The sequence below is a fragment of the Lepidochelys kempii genome, chromosome 2 (assembly GCF_965140285.1).
Source record: "Lepidochelys kempii isolate rLepKem1 chromosome 2, rLepKem1.hap1, whole genome shotgun sequence".
Lineage (NCBI taxonomy): Eukaryota > Metazoa > Chordata > Testudines > Cheloniidae > Lepidochelys > Lepidochelys kempii.
The window spans coordinates 198,573,113-198,596,512 of record NC_136381.1 but is presented as its reverse complement, the minus strand read 5'-3'; positions in this window follow the sequence as shown (position 1 = coordinate 198,596,512).

Genomic DNA, 23,400 nt, shown 5'->3' with positions numbered 1-23,400 from the left:
GTTTGACTTTGATGTAAAAAAATACATAGTCGAACCCTAGCTACCTAAGAGTACGTCTACACTGCAATCAGATACCTGCAGCTAGCCGGTGGCAGTGGTCTCGGATTCATGGTGCTCAGGCTATGGGGCTGTTTAATTGTGGTGTAGACATTCAGGCTTGGGCTGCAGCCTGAGCTCTGGGACCCTCCCACCTCACAGGTCCTACAGCCCAGGCTCCAGCCCAAGCCAGAACATCTACACAGCAATTTAACAGCCCATTGGCTTGAGCCCAAGTCAGCTGTGTTTTTTGAGCCCAACCATGTGTTTTTAATTACAGTGTAGACATACTCTAAGGGTATGTCTACACTATGAAATTAGGTCAAATTTATAGAAGTCGGTTTCTTAGAAATCGTTTTTATATAGTCGATTGTGTGTGTCCCCACACAAAATGCTCTAAGTGCATTAACTCGGCGAAGTGCTTCCACAGTACCAAGGCTAGCATCGACTTCCGGAGTGTTGCACTGTGGGTAGCTATCCCACAGTTCCTGCAGTCTCCACCACCCATTTGAATTCTGGGTTGAGATCCCAATGCCTAATGGGGCAAAAACAATGTCGCGGGTGGTTCTGGGTACATGTCGTCAGGCCCTCCCTTCCTCCCTCCGTGAAAGTAATGGCAGACAATCGTTTCGCACCTTTTTTCCTGGGTTACCTGTGCAGTAGCCATACAATGGCAAGCATGGAGCCCACTCAGCTCACCGTCACCATACGTCTCCTGGGTGCTGGCAGACGCGGTACTGCATTGCTACACAGCAGCAACTCATTGCCTTTTGGCAGCAGACGGTGCAGTAGGCCTGATAACCATTGTCATCATGTCCTAGGTGCTCTTGGCCACCTCGGTAAGGTCGGTCAGGAGCGCCTGGGCAGACATGGGCGCAGGGACTGAAGTAGGAGTAACTCGACCAGGTCATTCTCTTTAGTCCTGCCGGCAGTCGTATTGCACCGTCTTCTGGTGAGCAGCCAGGAGATGAGGATGGCTAGCAGTCCTACTGCACCGTCTCCTGCCAGCCAAAGATGTAAAAGATAGATGGAGTGGATCAAAACAAGAAATAGACCAGATTTGTTTTGTATTCATTTGCTCCCTCTCTCCCTCCCTCCATGAAATCAACGGCCGACAATCCTTTTGGTGAGGTCTGTCAGGGGCACCTTGAAAAGTTTAATGGAGATTCAGTCCTGCATGGAATACCAGGGGGAGGGATAGCTCAGTGGGTTGAGCATTGGCCTGCTAAACCCAGGGTTTTGAATTCAATCCTTGAGGGGGCCATTCTGTGTGACAGTTGTTTTTGTTTCTCCTTGATGTAAAGCCACCCCCTTTGTTGATTTTAATTCCCTGTAAGCCATGTCATCAGTTGCCCCTCCCTCTGTCAGAGCAACGGCAGACAATCGTTCCACGCCTTTTTTCTGTGCAGACACCATACCACGGCAAGCATGAAGCCCGCTCAGATCACTTTGGCAGTTAGGAGCACATTAAACACCACGTGCATTATCCAGCAGTATATGCAGCACCAGAACCTGGCAAAGCGAAACCGGGCGAGTAGGCGATGACAGCGCAGTGAGGAGAGTGATGAGGACATGGACACAGACGTCTCTCAAAGCATGGGCCCTGGCAATGCGGACATCATGATGCTAATGGGGCAGGTTCATGCCATGGAAAGCCAATTCTGGGCCCAGGAAACAAGCACAGACTGGTGGAACTACATAGTGTTGCAGGTCTAGGATGATTCCCAGTGGCTGCAAAACTTTTGCATGCGTAAGGGCACTTTCATGGAACTTTGTGACTTGATTTCCCCTGCCCTGAAGCACAAGAATACCAAGATGAGAGCAGCCCTCACAGTTGAGAAGCAACTGGCAATAGCTCTGTGGAAGCTTGAAATGCCTGACAGCTACTGGTCAGTTGGGAATCAATTTGGAGTGGGCAAATCTATTGTGGGGGCTGCTGTGATGCAAGTAGCTGATGCAATCAAAGATCTGCTGATATCAAGGGTAGTGAGTCTGGGAAATGTGCAGGTCATATCTCTATCTTGTCACCAGAGTAACAAGCCAGCGAGTACATAAACCGCAAGGGGTACTTTTCAATAGTGCTGCAAGCACTGGTGGATCACAAGGGACGTTTCACCAACATCAACGTGGGATGGCCAGGAAAGGTACATGACGCTCACATCTTCAGGAACTCTGGTCTGTTTCAACAGCTGCAGCAAGGGACTTAATTTCCAGACCAAAAAATAACTTTTGGGGATGTTGAAATGCCTATAATTATCCTTGGGGACCCAGCCTACCCCTTAATGCCATGGCTCATGAAGCCATACACAGGCAGCCTGGACAGTAGTCAGGAGCTGTTCAACTACAGGCTGAGCAAGTGCAGAATGGTGGTAGAATGTCCATTTGGACATTTAAAAGCATGCTGGCGCAGTTTACTGACTCGTTTAGACCTCAGCGAAACCAGTATTCACACTGTTATTACTGCTTGCTCTGCGCTCCACAATATCTGTGAGAGTAAGGGGGAGATGTTTATGGCAGGATGGGAGGTTGAGGCAAATCGTCTGGCTGCTGGTGACGCGCAGCCACACACCAGGGTGGTTAGAAGAGCACAGGAGGGCGTGGTGCACATCAGAGAAGCTTTGAAAACCAGTGTCATGACTGGCCAGGCTACGGTGTGAAAGTTCTGTTTGTTTCTCCTTGATGAAACCCGCCCCACCCTTGGTTCACTCTACTTCCCTGTAAGCTAACCATCCTTCCCCCCACCTCTTTGATCACCACTTGCAGAGGCAATAAAGTCATTGTTGCTTCACATTCATGCATTCTTTATTAATTCATCACACAAATAGGGAGACAACTGCCAAGGTAACCCGGGAGGGGTGGTGGAGGAGGGAAGGACAAGGCCACACAGCACTTTAAAACTTACTGAATGCCAGCTTTGTGTTGCTTGGGCAGTCCTCTGGGGTGGAGTGGCTGGGTGGCCGGAGGGCTCCCCCTCCCCGCGTTCTTGGGCGTCTGGGTGAGGAGGCTATGGAACTTGGGGAGGAGGGCGGTTGGTTACACAGGGGCTGTAGCAGCGGTCTGTGCTCCAACTGCCTTTCCTGCAGCTCAACCATACGCTGGAGCATATTAGTTTGATCCTCCAGCAGCCTCAGCATTGAATCCTGCCTCCTCTCATCATGCAGCCGCCACCTATCAGCTTCAGCCCTCTCTTCAGCCCACCACCTCTCCTCCCGGTCATTTTGTACTTTCCTGCACTCTGACATTGTCTGCCTCCATGCATTCGTCTGTGCTCCGTCAGTGTGGGAGGACTGCATGAGCTCAAAGAACATTTCATCGCAAGTGCGGTTTTTTTGCCTTCTAATCTTCACTAGCCTCTGGGAAGGAGAAGATCCTGTGATCCTTGAAACACATGCAGCTGGTGGAGGAAAAAAAAAGGGACAGTGGTATTTAAAAAGACACATTTTATAGAACAACAGGTATACTCTTTCACGGTAAACCTTGCTGTTAACATTACATACATAGCACATGTGCTTTCATTACAAGGTCGCATTTTTCCTCCCCCCACCATGTGGCTAATCCCTCACCCCACCCCACTCCCCCCACCACGTAGCTAACAGGGGGGAACATTTCTGTTCAGCCACAGGCAAACAGCCCAGCAGGAATGGCCACCTCTGAATGTCCCCTTAAGACAAGCACCCTGTTTCAACCAGGTGACCATGAATGATATCACTCTCCTGAGGATAATACAGAGAGATCAAGAACTGATGTTTGAATGCCAGAAAACATACGCCGCAATGCTTTGTTCTGCAATGATTCCCAACTACGTGCTCCTGGCATGACGTGGTAAAGCGTCCTACCATGGTGGACAGAATAAGGCTGCCCTCCCCAGAAACCTTTTGATAAGGCTTTGGGAGTACATCCAGGAGAGCTTTATGGAGATTTCACTGGAGGATTTCTGCTCCATCCCCAGACATATTAACAGACTTTTCCAGTAGCTGTACCGGCCGCAAATGCCAGGGCAAATTAATCATTAAACACGCTTGCTTTTAAACCATGTATACTATTTAAAAAGGTACACTCACTAGAGGTCCCTTCTCCACCTGGTGGGTCCAGGAGGCAGCCTTGGGTTCAGGGGGTACTGGGTCCAGGTCCAGGGTGAGAAACAGTTCCTGGCTGTCGGGAAAACCAGTTTCTCCACTTGCTTGCTGTGAGCTATCTCCAACCTCTTCATCATCATCTTCCTTATCCCCAAAACCTGCTTCCGTGTTGCCTCCCTCTCCATTGACGGAGTCAAAGCACACGGTTGGGGTAGTGGTGGCTGAACCCCCTAATATGGCATGCAGCTCATCATAGAAGCAGCATGTTGGGGCTCTGACCCGGAGCGGCTGTTTGCGTCTCTGGTTTTCTGGTAGGCTTGCCTCACCTCCTTAAGTTTCACACGGCATTGCTTCAGGTCCCTTTTATGGCCTCTGTCCTTCATGCCCTGGGAGATTTTGACAAATGTTTTGGCATTTCGAAAACTGGAACAGAGTTCTGATAGCACGGATTCCTCTCCCCATACAGCAATCAGATCCCGTATCTCCTGTTCGGTCCATGCTGGAGCTCTTTTGCGATTCTGGGACTCCATCATGGTCACCTCTGCTGATGAGCTCTGCACTCACCTGCAGCTTGCCACGCTGGCCAAACAGGAAATGAGATTCAAAAGTTTGCGGGCCTTTTTCCTGTATACCTGGCCAGTGCATCTGAGTTGACGGTGCTGTCCAGAGCGGTCACAATGGAGCACTCTGGGATAGCTCCCGGAGGCCAATACCATCTGGAGTAAAGAAATCGATTTTAAGAGCCCTTTAAGTTGAAAAAAAGGGCTTCGTCGTGTGGACGGGTGCAGGGTTAAATGGATTTAACACTGCTCAATTCAACCTTAACTCCTAGTGTAGACCAGGGCTAAGACACCATCCTTTCTCCCTCTGTGCTGCACAGTGGCAGAGATCAGTCAGCTTGAGTACTGTTGCAAACAGACCCTATATTGAAATATCTGAGGGCTGCTGACAATGTGCGCCAACTGGAGAGCCCTGGGCTCTGGAATTCAGTTCCTCCAGTGGTCCAAGAGAACTTAAAGCTATTGAGTTTCTGGACATAGTGGATAGTCCCTCTTTTTCCTCAGGATTTGTTACTTGTGGGGCAAAAGAGAATGTGATTGACAGGTATATCATTTCTTTGGTGGGGTGAGTCTTAGCATTCACATGGGTCAATGAGCCAGGGGTTTTATTTTTAAATCTTGTGTGAGAGGCATTTTCTACACATCAATCTATAAAAAATATAAATGAAATAAATGAACCATTACACCAGTTTCTCTCTCTCTCTCTCTCTCGTGTTTTTGGAAGGTATAATCATTTTTACTGTGTGAAAAAGACTCATGGGCTCATTACTGAGCCATACCTTTTAAGAAACGTACTTTAAACCCATAACAGTAAGACTTACCACCCAGGCACACTAAGTACCTCTGCCTATTCAAGGCGGGTGGTGGTGGTCGGGGACTCTCTCCTCCGGGGGACTGAGTCATCTATCTGCCGCCCTGACCAGGAAAACCGAGAAGTCTGCTGCTTGCCAGGGGCTAAGATTCGCGATGTGACGGAGAGACTGCCGAGACTCATCAAGCCCTCGGATCGCTACCCCTTCCTGCTTCTCCACGTGGGCACCAATGATACTGCCAAGAATGACCTTGAGCGGATCACTGCGGACTACGTGGCTCTGGGAAGAAGGATAAAGGAGTTGGAGGCGCAAGTGGTGTTCTCGTCCATCCTCCCTGTGGAAGGAAAAGGCCTGGGTAGGGACCGTCGAATCGTGGAAGTCAACGAATGGCTACGCAGGTGGTGTCGGAGAGAAGGCTTTGGATTCTTTGACCATGGAATGGTGTTCCATGAAGGAGGAGTGCTGGGCAGAGACGGGCTCCATCTTAAGAAGAGAGGGAAGAGCATCTTTGCCAGCAGGCTGGCTAACCTAGTGAGGAGGGCTTTAAACTAGGTTCACCGGGGGAAGGAGACCAAAGCCCTGAGGTAAGTGGGAAAGCGGGATACCGGGAGGAAGCTCAGGCAGGAATGTCTGTGAGGGGAGGGCTCCTGCCTCATACTGAGAATGAGGGGCAATCAACAGGTTATCTCAAGTGCTTATATACAAATGCACAAAGCCTTGGAAACAAGCAGGGAGAACTGGAGGTCCTGGTGATGTCAAGGAACTATGACGTGATTGGAATAACAGAGACTTGGTGGGATAACTCACATGACTGGAGTACTGTCATGGATGGTTATAAACTGTTCAGGAAGGACAGGCAGGGCAGAAAAGGTGGGGGAGTAGCACTGTATGTAAGGGAGCAGTATGACTGCTCAGAGCTCCGGTACGAAACTGTAGAAAAACCTGAGTGTCTCTGGATTAAGTTTAGAAGTGTGTGCAACAAGAGTGATGTAGTGGTGGGAGTCTGCTATAGACCACCGGACCAGGGGGATGAGGTAGATGAGGCTTTCTTCCGGCAGCTCACGGAAGCTACTAGATCGCATGCCCTGATTCTCATGGGTGACTTTAATTTTCCTGATATCTGCTGGGAGAGCAATACAGCGGTGCATAGACAATCCAGGAAGTTTTTGGAAAGCGTAGGGGACAATTTCCTGGCGCAAGTGCTGGAGGAACCAACTAGGGGGGGCGCTTTTCTTGACCTGCTGCTCACAAACCGGGTAGAATTAGTGGGGGAAGCAAAAGTGGATGGGAATCTGGGAGGCAGTGACCATGAGTTGGTTGAGTTCAGGATCCTGACGCAGGGAAGAAAGGTAAGCAGCAGGATACGGACCCTGGACTTCAGGAAAGCAGACTTCGACTCCCTCAGGGAACGGATGGCCAGGATCCCCTGGGGGACTAACTTGAAGGGGAAAGGAGTCCAGGAGAGCTGGCTGTATTTCAAGGAATCCCTGTTGAGGTTACAGGGACAAACCATCCCAATGAGTCGAAAGAATAGTAAATATGGCAGGCAACCAGCTTGGCTTAATGGTGAAATCCTAGCGGATCTTAAGCATAAAAAAGAAGCTTACAAGAAGTGGAAGGTTGGACATATGACCAGGGAAGAGTATAAAAATATTGCTCGGGCATGTAGGAATGATATCAGGAGGGCCAAATCGCACCTGGAGCTGCAGCTAGTGAGAGATGTCAAGAGTAACAAGAAGGGTTTCTTCAGGTATGTTGCCAACAAGAAGAAAGCCAAGGAAAGTGTGCGCCCCTTACTGAATGAGGGAGGCAACCTAGTGACAGAGGATGTGGAAAAAGCTAATGTACTCAATGCTTTTTTTGTCTCTGTCTTCACGAACAAGGTCAGCTCCCAGACTGCTGCGCTGGGCATCACAAAATGGGGAAGAGATGGCCAGCCCTCAGTGGAGATAGAGGTGGGTAGGGACTATTTAGAAAAGCTGGACGTGCACAAGTCCATGGGGCCGGACGAGTTGCATCCGAGAGTGCTGAAGGAATTGGCGGCTGTGATTGCAGAGCCATTGGCCATTATCTTTGAAAACTCGTGGCGAACCGGGGAAGTCCCGGATGACTGGAAAAAGGCTAATGTAGTGCCAATCTTTAAAAAAGGGAAGAAGGAGGATCCTGGGAACTACAGGCCAGTCAGCCTCACCTCAGTCCCTGGAAAAATCATGGAGCAGATCCTCAAAGAATCAATCCTGAAGCACTTGCATGAGAGGAAAGTGATCAGGAACAGCCAGCATGGATTCACCAAGGGAAGGTCATGCCTGACTAATCTAATCGCCTTTTATGATGAGATTACTGGTTCTGTGGATGAAGGGAAAGCAGTGGATGTATTGTTTCTTGACTTTAGCAAAGCTTTTGACACGGTCTCCCACAGTATTCTTGTCAGCAAGTTAAGGAAGTATGGGCTGGATGAATGCACTATAAGGTGGGTAGAAAGCTGGCTAGATTGTCGGGCTCAACGGGTAGTGATCAATGGCTCCATGTCTAGTTGGCAGCTGGTATCAAGTGGAGTGCCCCAAGGGTCGGTCCTGGGGCCGGTTTTGTTCAATATCTTCATAAATGATCTGGAGGATGGTGTGGATTGCACGCTCAGCAAATTTGCGGGTGATACTAAACTGGGAGGAGTGGTAGATACGCTGGAGGGGAGGGATAGGATACAGAAGGACCTAGACAAATTGGAGGATTGGGCCAAAAGAAATCTGATGAGGTTCAATAAGGATAAGTGCAGGGTCCTGCACTTAGGATGGAAGAATCCAATGCACCGCTACAGACTAGGGACCGAATGGCTAGGCAGCAGTTCTGCGGAAAAGGACCTAGGGGTGACAGTGGACGAGAAGCTGGATATGAGTCAGCAGTGTGCCCTTGTTGCCAAGAAGGCCAATGGCATTTTGGGATGTATAAGTAGGGGCATAGCGAGCAGATCGAGGGACGTGATCGTTCCCCTCTATTCGACATTGGTGAGGCCTCATCTGGAGTACTGTGTCCAATTTTGGGCCCCACACTACAAGAAGGATGTGGATAAATTGGAGAGAGTCCAGCGAAGGGCAACAAAAATTATTAGGGGTCTAGAACACATGACTTATGAGGAGAGGCTGAGGGAGCTGGGATTGTTTAGCCTGCAGAAGAGAAGAATGAGGGGGGATTTGATAGCTGCTTTCAACTACCTGAAAGGGGGTTCCAAAGAGGATGGCTCTAGACTGTTCTCAATGGTAGCAGATGACAGAACGAGGAGTAATGGTCTCAAGTTGCAGTGGGGGAGGTTTAGATTGGATATTAGGAAAAACTTTTTCACTAAGAGGGTGGTGAAACACTGGAATGCGTTACCTAGGGAGGTGGTAGAATCTCCTTCCTTAGAGGTTTTTAAGGTCAAGCTTGACAAAGCCCTGGCTGGGATGATTTAACTGGGAATTGGTCCTGCTTCGAGCAGGGGGTTGGACTAGATGACCTTCAGGGGTCCCTTCCAACCCTGATATTCTATGATTCTATGATTCTAAGAAGAAGTCATCCTTGGGTATGCTGCCAGAGACAGCAATTTATAGCCTTCCTGTTTGTGATCTTTCCCCCAGGACAACTCTAATGGATGTAAAAAGAAAAGGAATACTTGTGGCACCTTAGAGACTAACCAATTTATTTGAGCATGAGCTTTCGTGAGCTACAGCTCGCTTCATCGGATGTCCCCCCCAGGCCATGCTCCCCCCTGCACCCACAGTCCCTCTCCCCCAAGTTATAGCCAGGGGTATATAGTAAAAGTCATGGACAAGTCACGGGCTGTGACTTTTTGTTCACGGCCCGTGACCTGTCTGTGACTTTTACTAAAAATACCTGTGACTAAAATGTAGCCTTAATGAGAATCAGTGGGACAAGGTAATACCCGGATATATAGGAATGACAGAGTAGGTCATGCCGGTTCGGTGGGTGGCACCATATGTGAAAGAAAGCATAGAGTCAGATTCAGTAAAAATTGTAAATGACTCAAACTGCACCACAGAATTCCTATGGATAGAAACTATTGGCTTGAATAATAAGCATATAACACTGGAAATATACTACTGACCACCTGACCAGAATGGCAATGGTGATTGTGAAATGCTCTGGGAGATCAGAGAGGCTACAAAAATAGAAAACTCAATAATAATGGGGGATTTCAACTATTCCCATATTGACTACATGTCACTTCAGGAGGGGATGCAGAGATAAAATTCCTAGACACCATTAATGATTGCTTCTCAGATCAGCTACTCCTGGAACCCACAAGGGAAAGGCAATTCTTGATTTAGTCCTAAGTGGCTCACAGAATCCGGTCCAAAAGCGGAATATAGCTGAACAGCTCAGCTCTGCGCCTTTTCCATTTCTAATATATCTTTTTTGAAATGGGGTGACCAGAACTGCATGCAGTATTCAAGGTGTGGGCATACCATAGATTTATATACAGGCAATATGATATTTTCTGTCTCATTATCTATTCCTTTCTTAATGGTTCCTAACATTTGGTTAGCTTTGAATGTCATTGTGATTGAACAAATGTTTTCCGAGAACTATCCACAATTACTCCAAGATCTCTTCCTTGAGCAGTCACAGCTAATTTAGACCCCATCATTTTGTAAGTAAAGTTGGGATTATGTTTTCCAATGTGCATTACTTTGCATTTATCAACATTGAATTTCATCTGCCATATTCTTGCCCAGTCATCCAGTTTTGGGAGATGCCTTTGTAACTCTGCAGTCAGCTTTGGACATAACGAGATAGACTAAGTATGTATTGTTTGCAAACTTTGCCACCTCACTGTTTAGCCCTTTTCCAGATCTTATATGAATATGTTGAACAGCACTGGTCACAGTACAGATCCTTGCGGGGGAGGGGGGGCGCTATTTACCTGTCTCCATTCTGAAAACTGACCATTTATTCCTACTGTTCATTTCCTGTCTTTTAACCAGTTACTGATCCATGAGAGGACCTTCCCTCTTATCCCACGGCAGCTTACTTTGCTTAAAAGCCTTTGGTGAAGGACCTTATCAAAGCATTTCTGAAAGTACACAGCATTCACTGGATTACCCTTATCCACATGGTTGTTGCCCCCCCCCCCCTTCATGGAATTCTAATAGATTGGTGAGGTGTGATTTCCCTTAACAAAAGCCATGTTGATTCTTCGCCAACAAATCATGTTCATCTGTGTGTCTGATAATTCTGTTCTTTGCTATAGTTCAACCGCTGTGCCTGGTACTGCAGTTAGGCTTACTGGTCTGTAATTGTCAGGATTGGCTCTGGAGTTTTTTTTAAAAATTGGTGTCACATTAGCTATCCTCCAGTCATCTGGAGTATAAAGACATGGCTGTTCAGCTTGGAAAAGAGATGACTAAGGAGGGGTATGATAGAAGTCTATAAAACCACGCACGGTGTAGAAAAAGTGAATAAGGAAATTTTATTTACTCCTTCACATAACACAAGCACCAGCAGTAAGCCAATGAAATTATTAGGCAGCAAGTTTAAAACAAACAAAGGGAAGTACTTTGTCACACAGCACCCAGTCACCCTGTGGAATTTGTTGTCAGGGGATGTTGTGAAGGCCAAAACTATAACTGGGTTCCAAAAAGAATTAGATAAGTTCATGGAGGAGAAGTCCATTAATGGTGATTAGCCAATACTGTCAGGAACACAACCCAATGGCTCTGGGCATTCCTAACCTCTGACTACCAGAAGCTGGGACTGGACAATACAAAACGATGGATTACTGAAAAATTGCCCTGTTTTGTTCATTTCCTCAGAAGCATCTGGCCCCGACCATGGTCAGAAGATAGGATACTGTGCTAAATGTGCCATTGATCTGACCCAGTATGCCCTTTCTTATGGTCAATCAGGTCTCTGCCCTAGGATCCATGGTATAGAATTAAACTGGCATATAAAGGATTAAAATTAGTTCAGAAGGAAGAAAATATATGTTTTTGTAAAATACAGGTGCTAGTCTTGTAAGTATCTGATTACTTATGACTACATATTACTATATAGGTGTAGTTATCACTTAAGGCACATATGGAGCAGCTGTCTAAATATCATTCAGCCTTTACATTTAATAAAGGAATTTATGGTTGAAATGGTGTTCTGGTGATCTCCTGAATTAATAAATGTATAATAATAATTCCAACACATGCCAAATATGCCAGCAGGAAAGTCCATGTTGTGGTTTCGTACAGAGTAGAAATCATTGATCCTCATTATGCCTAGAGTTTGCAGGGCCAGAAACAAGAGAAGGCTAATGATATGTTTTCTGCTGCTAGAGAGAAACCCTGACTCTGGTTACACTGGGCATTCAATGGTTGGATTTAAAATAAAAATCATCGCACGTCACCTTTAAGATCATCTCCTGCTGAGCAAACTCCACAGTAGAACTAGGCACAAACCATGAACTATGAACACAATGAGAGCTTTAACTTTGCATTTCCTGGCTTTTGGTAATTTTTCCTGCATCCTTACAGTACATATAGGTCTGCGGGTGCAGAATTGGACATGCTCATGATTTTAAAAATTGGTCATTGAGATCAGAAAAGCTTATTTTCCTGGAGCACTTCAATCTCAGTGAAAGTATAGGAGACAAAAAATAGCTCTTCTTTTGAGACTGTAGAGGTCATTTCTGGAGATTACAAGAGCAGGAGACTGCTAGCTCTGAGATATGTCAAGCTTTGGTGCATTACAGAGACATACACAAAGTGCTGGGACATGGCCTGAAAGCTTCTGCATTTGAAGGAAAAAGTCACACAGGCTGAGGTACAGCGTGCCAATGTTCAGCTTTAATTTACATTTCCGATGTTAATTGTAAACCTCAAAGCACTTGGGAGATGTAATAATAGACATTTTGATATGACATTAAGGACTGGCAATGCTACTGGATACCTTTAAATATTCAAGCAGTCTCCTTTCTGTTCTCATGCCATCCTGGGCTCCCTTCAGCTGTAGTGGAGGGGAATTGAAGTGAACTTTCGAAGTGAACAGAAGGTCAGGACAGAACGACTCTGTCAGGAATACTTCTTGATTTCCTGGTTGTCCATTAAGGGGGATGGGTGGAGACCAGTCATATTCACACAGCTGGCTCTGGAGATTTTGTCACCCTTAGGTGAACTCCAGTATGTGTGCAGCCCCATACCATTTTTGAGCCCTCGCCTATTCTGTGATCTCTCTCTCTCTCTCTCTCCCTTTCCCTCTTCCCCTCACCTTTCTTCTAGCCCCTATTACTTCTCCCTTCAGAGGGGCAACAGATGATCTCCCACTGAGGAGGCTCCTAAGTTACCCAGTTCTCCTGCTAGCTGAAATCCCTCATTTCTCTCTTCAACTTGATGGGTTCTCCTCTAAAATCTATTTCACTCCTCACCCTTAGATACATATTAACCACTTCCTCCATGTCAAGTTTGTCTCCATTTCAATCACCAGGTCAATTCTGATCCACTGCCCTCCCCATTTTTGCTCTCCCTATGGGCCATTTTCCCCTCTTCAGCACCACACCCCTTAAGGTCTGATTCTATCTCCATCCATCACCCTTCTTTCAGTTCTCACGTTCTGTCTCCAGGGGTATGTCTTGATGAGCAAATGGGTATGTTTTTCAATCATGTTAGCTCAGTCGAGCTAAACTTCCCTCTCTACTATGACACAGATAGTATACAGCTTCAAATGTGACCTCCCCTGCTCCCATCTTTGGAGGGCTTTTCTATCACACTATACTCAGGCAATTGAGCGAACAGAGTTAGAAAAGACATGCTTTCTACTCGTCAAGATAGGGCCCACCTGGCTGCTCCAGCAGCTCCGCAGTTCAGATCAGACCCAGCTACCAGCACAGCCTGCCTCCCACACCCCCAACCAAATCTACAGCCAATCCGCCAAAGAGCGTTGCCTGCACACGTCTGAGGGAGTAGACTTAAGCAGGAGATGGCTGAGCTGCTATCAGGGAATTGCAGCTGCATGGTCTTCCTGTAGAATAGACCAGTGTACACTTAGTATAGGGTGGGTCACATGACTGTTTGACCACATAGAGCCATGGTGCAGTTTCCTGAGCAGAAGTCCTACAGGTAGTAATAGACTAGTGTATTTTACCAGTGCAACACTGAGGTACTGCATTTATGGGTGCTTTACCAAACTGCCTTATAGAATAGATGGATGGATGGATAGAAAGATAAATATATCCAGATGCAGGCTACTCAATTTGGTTCTTATTTGGAGATTTCCAAGAGTCCCTCCTTGGACTTGTCTAACCAAGAGCAATCACCATGGTCCTTTATCTCTCCTTTGGGGGGGATTTTGACCAGTTGATCCCTGCTGTGCTTAGATGTGCATCCCTGCTGTGCTCCTGCCCTCCTATATTACATGTCTCGCAAAGCTCAAGTAGAGCAGTGCCGCCATACACTAGACAGCAGTACACAACGGGTCAGAGTGTCCCTGTACAGTATTCTAAACCCTAAGCCTGCAACCTCATCAGAGCAGCAATGCCGTGTGCCTCTGGCCTGGCCACAGAGTGGGGAAGGCAGGATTTGTGTCCTAAAGTTTCGTGCTGAAAGAACATCACTTCATCAGAATGGTACTGAAATGCAAACACCCAGGAGGAACATAGCAAATGTGGTGCCCAATGGGCTTCATCTTCATTGCAACTGTAACCATTTTATTTGCACTTTTCTTGTAAAGGTTTCTGATAAGAAGAAGAAAAAAGATGCAGTGAAATATCAAACATGGGAAGCTGTGAACAGTGCCCCGAACAAAGCAGAACAGCTGGATGAAACCACTGAGAATTTTAGTCCCAAGTCCAACCCTCCACAACCCTTTACTGTGCCCACGTCCACATTTACCTCACAACCCGAATATCGAAGCTGACCCACCATCCCTGCCTCAGCCTCTTCTGAAGACCAACCTCAGTTTCCTTCTCCGTGAGATGACCACCAGTGCAACCCCAACCGCAGCATAAGTCACACCAACACACAAGTTTGCTTAACAAAAAACCAAATGTTATTGCCATGGAACAGAGTGCACCTAGCTTGATATTAAGCCAAATCATTCCTAAGTGGGCATGAGGCTTAAGTTACAAATTCTTGAAATATTACCAGCAGCATAACTGAACAAAGTACATCAACAGGAAACATACACTGCAACTGGGCAGTGGGCTATTCTGAGGTGGGGGGCTCTCTCAGTGTCTCCTCTTGAAGCTGTCCCGCTTTGCATAAATAAATTTTTTTTAAATGTCACTGGAGCAGGGGGACTGGATCCTGGGTCTCCCACGTGAGGGCTCTAACCCCCAGGCTACAGAATCATTGGCATGTTTATGCTCTTGCTTCCTTCGCCCCACTACCCCTTAATTGATAATCTCATTATGTAGCCCCTGTGGAACAGCTTCAACGGGAGAGACAGAGGGCTATCAGGATATACTATAGCCCAGTGGCTAGGGGACTCAGCTGAGAGGCAACAGACCCTAATTCAAATCCCTTCTCCCCTTCAGGTGGAAGGGGATCTTAAACTGGGGGTTTTCCACATCCCAGATGAGAACCTTAACCGCTTGACTAAAAGTTATAAGGAAGCTCCTCCTCCCTTTTGGGTAAGCTTTTCTGTAGGGGTCCATCCTATAGGTGAGGTCTGAGCCCGCTTACTGGATTGGGCCCCACAAGCAAAGTAGGCAGAGTAACACCTATCCTCTCCCAGGGTTTAGGCATCTAGACATCTGGCATGGGGCTGCAGTACGCATACACAGAGGCAGGTGCCTGGGCAAATTTCATGGCAAAAATGTAAGCAGCAAGCAAGTTTAGGCACCTACAGAATTCGGTGCAGCTGAGCGGGGGATTTGTGAATCCCAGTGGGGTGTGATTCTTGGATTTAGACACCTAAAGTGCTCGTGAGGCACCTAAGTCCTTTTGTGAATCTAGCCCAATGTCAGCTTTCAGCATCTTCATGGATTGTCTGTATGTTGTCCCAGGTCCTCCTTTCTCCCCTGCTCCCCCTAGTGTGGGTCAATCCTCATCTGATATATCTACATATTTCTTTGCAGGGTTATGAAGAGACCAACCAACCCCTCACCAAACCACTCTTTCTCCCCTCCCCGCTAAAAGCACACCCAACAATGCACCGCCCTTGGACTGGCAACTTTGTTTTTGAGCAACCAGAGAATAAATCAGTGCATTTCTTTTTCCTTCTATCCAGGTTAACTTTGAACAGAAATCAAGTATCCTCCTCCTTGTGTGGCATGTTAGATTGTTTCTTTTCCTGTTGCAATGGTTACAAGAATACTGATCTTCATTTAATAAATGGTTTTCTTATCCAATTCCATTGACTTAGTTACAGCATCAGCTTCATACATTAAAATTCATTAGCATGTTGCTTTTCTTGCCCAAGATTTGTATAGCTAATACAATTCATATTAAACTGGCAAGGCAACATCCATCACAATGAGCTTTAATTTATTGCTATTCTGTGCTGCATTTTGATTCCCTCACATTATATTCTATTAGAAGAAAAAGGGAAGGGCAATAGGAAGAGACACCGAAGGCCAATTTTTCAACAGGCCTCCAAAAATGCACCCACACTATTTGCTAGAACATGTATTTGCACAGGAACAGATGTGTATTTGCATATGCAAATTGGGTAGTTGGCCACCCAATATCCAATTAACATGGGAAACTGCCAAGTAGTATGAGCACTCAAATATTTTGGGGACATTTTTGGAGGAATGATGAAATTTGGCCCTGAGAAGGTAAATGGAATTGGCTGTATCTCTCTGATAAGTCTAATTAATTAAATTTCTTCAAACATATTAACGTCACCAAGAACCACCTTTTTTGAGTACAAAATAGATTTTCACATGTGGTATCTCAATAACACCAAACAGAATTCTACTAAACATTCAGAAACAAATTACCTTTGGGATGAGAACAAGGATAAGTAATTTCAGCCCAAAGGGTAATTTTTCTTGAAAGTTTTATCCAGTTGAATGGAGAATTTATAATGAGAGAACATTCTCAACTACTACTATAGTGTAATGTGATGTGAATGGCATAAGTCAATTCATCATTTCTTAGCAAACAACGGAAGCAAAATAGAAATCCACTCGATAATTTGGATTTAACACACAGTGACAATACATTTCCATCAATCCAATTTATTTTTGGTCTTATTTTCGGATCATCACATTCTCATAAGAAACCTGGATGGTATCCACCTAGACACTCAACGGGAATATTTGGAAGTGCATTAGCAGATAATCCAGCGGTTTCTAGCTGTTGCAATAAGGAGTATTAAATCACTGATCCTTTTATAAAAGCCTCAGCTGATGGCATACTTACAGCATTCTGCCAAAGAAACAAAGACAGGGAAAAGATTGTTTTGTTCTTAGGGAATGTGTGAAGAACCACAAAGGTCTTTACATAATTCACAACTACATAATTGAAGGTAGAAAAAGAAGAAAAACAAACTGTTTGACTTAACTGAAAAGAGAGCTACTTTCCAGAAAGCTCCTCTGGGCTTTGTCTCTTGTAGAGAAATCTGCAGCTTACTGCATTTGAAGGATGAGTGGACCAATCTGCATATAAGGAGAACAGAGCCAAATATTTTTGAGGTTGATATAAAAATCTGATCCTGTGAAAGGATTAGCTCCCTCAAAGTCCATTTTCTTCAGTGGGAATTTAAAGAGCTCAGCACCACAGAAGAGGAAATCAGCTCTTTGCAGGAATGTGGGTCAAAGATTTGTTGACTTATTTATTCCATAGTATAAATACTCACCTGTATATTTATGTGATGTCTACTTGTCTTTTTGCTTCCTGTTTTAAGCCTAGAAGAAGGAAATCCCAAATTCTATGAGAAAGGCTAGCCTTGTGGTACAGTATTTGAGATCCAGATAAGACTAGAAGGTACTGGAAGATACCTTGTTCTTTCAAATCCTCCAGCCTGAGTTCCAAAAATGTCCATATAATCAACTAAACTATAGCATGTTCATCTGAAAGGAACATTCATCTGTTATTGGTGCATATCATTGCAACTATGTCATCTCCACGTGTTCATCATAATGAAAACGATAACACCAAACATCAAATAAACCATCAGAATATGGCTTTGGACAATCAAGGCCACATGTTTTTAAAACAGCAGGTCAGGGTCCTTTTGCCATAATGTGCAAACAATTATAGGCCTATCTTTGTGCATGCAATTAGTGTAACTACTGAGCAACTGTAGGTGCCTAATTAGGCCTTTGCATACAAAGTTGCTTGATCTGTGTACATAATTTTAAGTGTACAATTGCATGTATGTATTTGCCTCTGTCCCTTTGGTTCTAATTATCCAAAATTATATTCTGAGCTGTTGGTTAGTCCTTTTCAATAACAATTTAATAATGTCATGTTTTTATGACACCTTTCATCCTGAATCACTTCACAAACTTTGACTGATGCACTGCACAAATTATACACTGGGATAACTCCAGAGTGAAATATGTTGTGTAGTGCACAAAACCACTGTGCAACTATTCAGGACACTCTGTATGCAACTAAAACTGCAGATTTAGGTGGGCAGAAAGAATATCTGACCAGAACTGAAATATAGTAAGAACACCACTGCTAATGGTAGAATTGTACAAAGTGTTTGTATAATAAACCCCCAAATCATTCTAGCACTTGTTTTCTATGAAAATTTTAAACACAGACCAGAAGAACTATAAAGGTCATTAAGATTCAAGTCCTTTCAAGCAAACCTGGACTCGATTTCAAGTGAAGTGTGTTCAACCTATAATTTTGCATCAAAATCAGGCAGAGCATGATTTCACACTGTTTTGAGGGGTTCAAACACCAAAACTCAAAGTGAAGCTCAGTGAGAAGGGGTGTAAATCCACAAAGATCCAAGTATGAATTGTGATTTGGGAGCTTGATATTCCCACCCATACATTTTACACCAATATGTTACGAAGGTAGTACCAGTAAAGTTTGGGAACGGTTGAATTCTAAACCAAATAAAATGCCTGTTGGAGCCATTGAGAGGTATGATCACAGAGACTGGTGTAGCTCTAGTTTTCTCCTGGAGGGAAAAAAAGAAGCCAGGAGATCTGGGTTGACCATGAGTGTCCAAGACCTCACTTTTATGTCTCATCTTAAAGATGTCAGACCTGCATTTAAACCCTGCACAAACCTGGCAATATCATCACCAGAGCATCGCACTTACATAGTGGATTATTCACAGACTGATTGTTGACCAAGTGCTGCCACCAGCCCCTCCAGCCTCTAAAGGTACCTACGTGTGACGCCTTGGCACCTCGCTATCACCTGCCCTTGGCTTAAGGAAGTCTTGTCTGTGCCTGCTGGGGGTCAGTTCCCTACCTCCACTGGCCCCAGGCAACACGAGCACTCCCCTCTAGGCTTCACAGGCCCCACAGTCACACTACAGACTAGCAATGGGCACACCCCAGCCCTCGAGACCTCCAAGCATCTCCCTGGAGCATCCGGTGGAACAGTGGCTGGACACTCCAGGGAGATACTCAGATGGCTTGAGGGTTATGAGAAACCCCAGGGATTTTACTGAGCTGGTGAGCCAGGACATGCAGACTCCATGCAGAGGAATTCTGCATGCTCTGTGGTGCTTTCTGTGCAGGCCTGTGGAAGCACGGGGTTGGGTGGTGATAGGCTTGAAGTACTGTAAGGCCATGATACCCTGGAGGGGCTGCTGTTCAAATCCACTAGTCTACAGCTCAGCGTAGGAGGTGCAACAGGGGCCGCAGCTTCTACCACAACCCCTGGAGCACAGTAGCTGTTGTTGAATATATGTGATGTGCAGTGGTTCTCAAACTGGGGGTCAGGACCCCAAAGTGGGTTGCAAACCTGTTTTAATGGGGGTCGCAAGGGCTGGTGTTAGACTGGCTGGGGTCAGGGCCAAAGCCCGAGCCCCACTGCCTGGGCTGAAGCCAAAGCCCGAGGGATTCAGCTCTGGGTGGCAGGGCTCAGGTTACAGGCCCCCTGCCTGGTTCTGAAGCCCTTGGGCTTTGGCTTTGCCACAGCCCCACCCACTCCGGGGTGGCTGGGTCCGGGTGGGCTCAGGCTTCGGTCCCCCTCCGGGGTCCTGTAGTAATTTTTGTTGTCAGAAGGGGGTCATGATGCAATGAAGTTTGAGAACCCCTGTGATAGTGTCCCACCTCCTGCAATAGAAATAAGAGAGAGGCAGCACCCCCACCCACTCCCATGTACATTAGGTCGCTTGCCAGGCCTACCTACTGGGAATCATCATTTAACCTTTTTGAGGGAATACAAAATTCAAAGTGAGTGAAAATTCAAGTGAGTGAAAAAAAATGAAATAGGGAAGAAAATCCTCCACCCACCCATCTTTTTTAGTAAAGTAAAGAAAATACTGCATTTGTGGCTTCTAGTTCCCCCAGTCTTCCCTCTGCTTGATTCCCTGCCAGCAATGGCTCTCATCTTTACCCCTTTTAACTTTTACTTTCTTTTAGGAATGCCAACGCAGGCGAGGTTTCAAGCTCCTGATTCAGCTTTTCTGAAAGATAGCGGAAAGGGTTAGTGCTGGCAGTGTGGGGAAGGAGAAGAAGAGGGGCAGATAGGAAATCGCTTTTAATTCCTCCCCCACTTCCACAACTGCCCAGCTGTGACTGCTCTATCAGATAGCTGGCATGCCCCCAAGGAGGTTTTTCTGCCAGGAGGAAAACAGAGTTTAAAAACTGTGAGGAACAGCTGGAAATAGGAAGGGTTGGAAAGCACTGTAGGTCATCGAGTCCATTTCCAGAGCAGGATATAGTCTCTGGCGAGAGGACGTAGCTCTCACTAAACTGATTCTGCACTCACAGCTGGGCAAAAGGCTGGGCCACGGGGAAGAGCAGAGCAACGTGATCAAGGAGAGTCGGATAAAAGGACTTCTGAAAGAGGGAGGGGAGAAAACTGTGGCAATTAATATGTATACATTTAAAATTAAAACACTACAAAAAAGTGACCTGATGATTCGCACTTACATAGCACCTCACAAACATTAGCTAATCCATCCTCGTTACGTCCCTGTGTGTCAGGTGCTGTTACATTTTTTATCTGAGACACTGTGAAACTAAGGCTCCCTCTGTACTAGAGAGCTTACAGCTGTACCAATGCAGCTGCACCACTGTAAGATCTCCTGTGTAGCCGCTCTATGGCGATGGGAGAGAGCTCTCCCGTTGACATAATTAATCCACCCCCGAAGAGCGGCATAAGTAGGTCAGAGAGAGAAGCTTTCCCACTGACATGGTGCTGTGCACACCAGCACTTATGCTGGTGTAACTTATATTGCTGGGGGGGGGTATATTCACACCCCTGAGCAACATACGTTTTGTCAACGTAAGTGGTCGTGTAGACATAGCCCAATATTAAGGATCAGATTTTCAAAAGTCAGGCAGGCAGTTACCATGGTTGCAAGACAAGTGTTTGCTTGCACAAACAGCCAGTTTTTTGTGGAACAGCCAAAAGCATCCGAGTTGCCATCTGGAACGGACCAAAGTTTAACAACAGAGCTTTGCAACAATGTTCACCCAAGAATAGTTTAAACCATTTCCAAATTGTAGTAGTAGCGGGATGGTCATTGCACATGCAAATGAGTCAAGTGTATTTTTATGCATGTAACTGTATGACGGACTTTTTTGAAAATCAGGCCTTACATACTTTGCTCAAGCCCACACTAGTCACGAGGCAAACCAGATCTCATTTCTCATTCTAAGGGCTTGGCTACACTTAAAATGCTGCAGCAGGGTACTTCAGAGTAGACACTACATAAGCTGATGGGAGGGATTCTCCCACTGGAGTAGGTAATCCACCTCCCAAAGAGGCAGTGGTTAGGTCGATGGAAGAATTCTTCCATTGACCTAGCGCTGTCTACACAGGCACTTAGACTGGCTTACCAACGCCGCTCAGGGGTATGGATTTTCTAGTGTAGACCATGCCTTAGTCATCCCCTGCACCATTCTGCCTCTCAGCCACATAGCCCAGAATACAAAGTCTATACTACCTTTTCCTGCTAATTTCTTCCTCTCTGAACTATTTGCCACAGTGGAAAGATATGTGTTAAAAAGACAAAAATAACTGCAAAGCAGTTTTATATTTTAACTATGTAATGGCTGTAGTATAAATACATTAAGATATTCCAGAGCAGGGCCCACAAATATGCCACTTGGATCAAGGCACATAACTAACTGTGGTTTCATGCAATACACGGCTCAATAAAATATGGCCAGTTTGCTCTACCACCCTGTTACAGGTAAACTACTTATTTTAAAGTTTTATCTCAAGTTTTGGGGGTTTTTTTAGCCAGGAGCTTAGACTCATTAGCAATGGACACAAAACTCCAGTCTGGCATTTACAGTGACTGCCATTGTCACAAGTCTCAGCTCACATTATTCTGCACTTGGGGCACTCTCTCACAGCTCAGCTTCATAAATTAAGGAACCAGTCTCATTTAAGTGCTTAAGAAATGTCTGTGTGTCTGTTTCAGAGATGTGTTTTGTCCTTCTTACTGCTTTCAACCAATACAGCTTTTGTGGCCAGAAGCTGGGGAGAGTTGATCGCTGACAGGAAAAGATCGATAATGTGAGCAGAGACAAGCTAGTAAAATAAAGTCTGAAGGAACAGACTGAACTGTTCCGGTGGTCTCATTTATTAAAAAGAGAAAAGGAACAAAGTAGTTTGCAAGGCATGAAAATTGGCTCTGCTGGTCATGGGAGAAATCAACTGGCATGCGGAAGCACATGTAAAAAATTATTTCACATGGTGTCAACCCAGCGGCGTATTAACACCTAGGCTGACAAGGCCTAGGCCTAGGATGGCAAATTTGCAGGGACGGCAAATTTATAATAACAGCCAGAGGCTGCTTCCCCCCCGGTGCCGGTTCGCGCCCTCCACTCCTGGCCCCACCCCAACTCCACCCCTTCCCTGGCCCCTCCCTGCCCCTATTGGTCCCCTTCCCCAAATCCCCACCCTGGCCCCGCCTCCTCTCCTGAGCGCACCACGTTCCACCCTCTTCCCCTCTCCTTCGTGAAGCTGTTTTGCGCACAAGCACTGGCAGGGAGCGGGGAAAAGCAGGACTAGGTGGCGCACTCAGGGGAGGAGGCGGAGGCGGAGCAGAGGTGAGCTGTGGCGGGGGGGGCCGGGAGCTGCTGGGGGGGGCAATTATTTCAGGGCCTAGGGGCGGCAAAATCATTAATCCGCCACTGTGCCAACCCATAGAGAGGTGCCAAGATGACAGAGAGGTTCATAGCTTGTGCATCTGAGCTCTTCCCCAGAGGCCCACAGCACAACATTCTGCAGCCTAGTCTGGTCCACCCCTGCCATGAACTTCCTCTGGCTAGACCCCTTTCACTGGATTCCTCTTAAGTGAGGCAAAGGAAGCAGTTTCTGGGAAAACCAATGGAAGATAGTGGGTCAAGAGCCTGGTGTATGGGTGCAGGTTTACTGAACTGCATGGCACAAATTCAAATCTGATACAGTCTGTCTGAATGTGGCATAAATGAGTGTAGCTCCATTGACTTCCGTGAAGCTGCACCAGCTAACACCAAGTCTGAATGTGCTCCCTAATTCTTAACAGGGCCCTTCTGGTAACCAAAGAATCCCTGAGTCACCTTCTCTCTTCACAGTGAAAGTCCCTTTTCTCACTTCTTCCTTAACAAGGGTATGTGACAGAACACAGTTGCTATGCAGGGAATGATAGCACACAGCTGGAAAAAGCAGTGAAATAAGGAAACTCTTCAATCAGCAGGGCTTTATCTCTACCATATTATTCAAATAATCAATAATGCTCTCTGGTTACACCCCATTGATTGAGCAGGGACTTGTTACACCCCTTTTTGGTATCTGTGCACTGTGTTTTTAGCCTTGAGATCTTCTTTAGCCAAAGTATATCTGGAACGAGGAA